Here is a 3,368-nt window from a genome sequence, read left to right on the forward strand (position 1 = left end):
ACATGCCATAGCCTTTGGTAAAAAATAGAATTGTTTTTATACCTACTGATTTCATTTTAATAATGTCATTGAAACTGGTATTAATCTATTTATTCTTGTCTATTTTGTAATACATTGTTCATCTTTTTTGAGATTAAAGGAAAGAAAAATAAAATGAAACATAACCTAGACAACTTTTCCACTTAACTAACTGTAATTTGTCATTTTGAAATTTTAGCCCCACCACCCCAAAGTGCTATTTTATTTATTTATTTATTTATTTTTCACTAAAAAACGTTTTATTTTTTTCAGACTTACACATTTTGCGCTTGGGTTTCAATTATACAATGATCAAACACCCATGCCTCCACCAGTGCGCATTGCCCACCACCACGGATCCCAGTATCCCTCCCATCCCCCATCCCCCATCCCACCCTGCCTCTGTGGCAGGGCATTTCCCTCTCTCTCCTTTTGAGTGCTGTGGTTTGCAAAAGAGGCATTGAGTGGCAATCATGTTTGGTCAATAGTCTACTTTCAGCATGCTTCTCCCATCCTGGGCGGATTCTCCCAACACCCTTTGTTTGGTCTAAGCTCTCTTTTCCCCTAACATGTGTGGTTGGCCTCCAGGTCATTGAGTAAAATTCCTGGTACTAATCTCTGCCATTCTTGGGTGTTAGTCTCCTATTTTGTTACTTTATGTTCCCCAGATGAATGCAATCTTTCTATGTCTATCCCTTTTTTTCTGACTCATTTCGCTTAACATGATACTTTCCATGTAGTACCACTTGTATGTAAATTTCATGACTTCGTCTTTTCTAACAGTACTCCAGTGTGTAAATGTACCAGAGTTTCTTTAACCAGTCATCTGTTCTCGGGCACTCAGGTTTTTTTCCAGATTCTGACTATTATAAAGAGTGCTGCAATGAACAAACAATTGCAGATGTCACTTCGACTATACTTTTTTGCCTCTCTGGGATATATTCCCAGGAGTGGTATTGCTGGGTCAAATGGGAGCTCAATTTCTAATTTTTTGAGAATCGTCCATACTGTTTTCCAGAAGGGCTGAACCAGTGGACATTCCCACCAACAGTGAAGGAGTGTCCCTTTCTCGCCACATCCGCTCCAGCATTGGTTGCTTTTGTTCTTGTGGATATGGGCCAGTCTCTGTGGTGTGAAGTGATATCTCATTGTGGTTTTGATCTGCATCTCCCTGATGATTAATGATGTGGAACATTTTCTCATGTGTCTTTTAGCCATTCGGATTTCTTCTTTGTCAAAATTTCTATTCATTTCATCTCCCCATTTTTTGATGGGATTGAATGTTTTCTTTTTGTGGAGTTGAACCAGTATTTTCTATATCCTTGAAATTAACCCCTTATCAGATGTGTAGTTGGTGAATATCCTTTCCCATTCTGTAGACTGTCTTTGTATTTTGGTCACTGTTTCTTTGGAGGTGCAGAAGCTTCTTAGTTTAAGATAGTCCCATTTGTCTATCTCTGTTTTCACTTGCTTGGCCAGCGGTGTGACATCTTTGAAGATACCATTAGCTTCTATGTCATGAAGGGTTTTGCCAACATTTTCCTCAATGTATCTTATAGATTCCAGTCTGATGTTGAGGTCTTTAATCCACTTAGATCTTACTTTTGCACATGAAGTTAGGCAGAGATCTGAGCCCAATTTTTGCATGTAGCCGTCCAGTTTTGCCAGCATAATTTGTTAAAAAGGCTTTCCCTGCTCCACTTCACTTTTCTTGCCCCCTTATTGAAGATTAGATGCTCGTATGCTTGGGGGGGGGGGAACGTCAGTATATTCAACCCTGTTCCATTGGCCTACAGCTCTGCCTTTGTTCCAGTACCATGCTGTCTTAATTATTACTGCCTTGTAGTAGAGTTTGAAGTTAGGGAGGTTGATTCCTCCATTTGCTTTTTCCCAAGAATTGCTTTAGCTATTCGTGGGGGCTTATTGTTCCATATCAATTTCAGGAGTGTTTGCTCCATTTCTTTGAAGAATGTCATGGGTATCCTAATAGGAATTGCGTTGAATTTATACAGTGCTTTGGGAAGTATTGCCATTTTGACAATGTTCATTCTCCCGATCCATGAACAGGGGATATTTTTCCATTTCCTCGTATCCTCTTTTATTTCCTGAAGTAGAGTTTTGTAGTTTTCTTTGTACAGGTCCTTTACTTCCTTAGTTAAGGTGATTCCTAGGTACTTGATTTTCTGGGGCACAATTGTGAATGGGATTGTTTTCTTCATGTCTCTTTCTTCTCTTTCACTATTTGCAAGGGGCCACCCATTTTAAAGCAAATTTCATGATTTCATTTTTCCTGGTGGCTGCATAGTATTACATTGTGTAGATGTGCCATAGTTTCTTTCTCTACGCATCTGTTCTCAGGTACATGGGTTTCTTTTCCTGATTATTACTATTGTGAATAGTCCTGCAATGAACATAGATGTGCAGATGGCATTTCTGCAGTGTGTTTTTGGGCCCTCAGGGTATATTACCAGAAGTGGAATTGACAGGTCATATGGAAGTTCATTTTCTAGATTTTTTGAGGAATGCCCATATTGCTTCCCAAATGATCTTGACCTTTTGTCATTCCTACCAACAAGGAATGAGTCTCCTTCCCCCCCCCCCCCGCCCCACATTGGCATGAGCACTGGTTATTCATGTTCTTTTTCAGATTTACAAGTCTCTGTGGTGTGAGATAATATCTCATTGTTGTTGTGATTTTTTTGATGGTGAAAACGCCCCATTTACTGTAGAGCAGCTACCATGCTTATAGAACATCTGAAGTGTGCGGGGGTTTGAGGTAAGGACATAGGTGTGATTGATCATTTACATAGATAAACATTTGGCAGAGGAAATTCTCTTGGGGAGATTCACGCAAGGAAACACTCTGTCTCCCAGGGACATCTAAATTGCTTTTACCTTACAAATATGGAACGCTTCATGAATTTGCGTGTCATCTTTGTGCAGGGGCCATGATAATCTTCTCTGTATCATCCCAATTTTAGTATATGTGCTGCCGAAGTGAGCACTGTTGTTGAGATTTGAATCTCACTGATGATTAGTGATGTAGAGCATTTTTGCATGTGCTTTTTAGCCATTGGCATTTCTTCTTTGAGGAAGTTTCTGTTCATTTCTTCTCCCAATTTATAATAGGGTTGGATTTTTTTCCTTGTAAATTTTAACATTGTCTTACATATCTTTCATATTGACCCTTTACCAAATGGATGTTTGGTAAATATTTTTTCCCATTCTATAGACTATCTTTGTATCTTAGTATCTTAGTCACCATGTCCTGTGAGGTGCAGAAGCTTCTTAGTTTAATTTAGTCCCATTTGTTTATCTACTTCTACTTGTTTTGTCAGTGGTGATTTGAA

The 3,368-nt window shown here is 39.0% G+C and overlaps 1 non-coding gene across 1 annotated transcript; it reads right to left on the minus strand.

The window, feature by feature from the left end:
- Positions 1-2,916: 2,916 nt before the first annotated feature.
- On the minus strand, positions 2,917-3,023 carry LOC130038481 (U6 spliceosomal RNA). The gene has a single exon (XR_008794709.1). It is a non-coding gene; the product is annotated as a U6 spliceosomal RNA (small nuclear RNA).
- Positions 3,024-3,368: the final 345 nt, after the last annotated feature.

This window comes from Sorex fumeus, unplaced genomic scaffold, assembly GCF_029834395.1.
Source record: "Sorex fumeus unplaced genomic scaffold, SorFum_2.1 ptg000075l, whole genome shotgun sequence".
Classification (NCBI taxonomy): Eukaryota; Metazoa; Chordata; class Mammalia; order Eulipotyphla; family Soricidae; genus Sorex; species Sorex fumeus.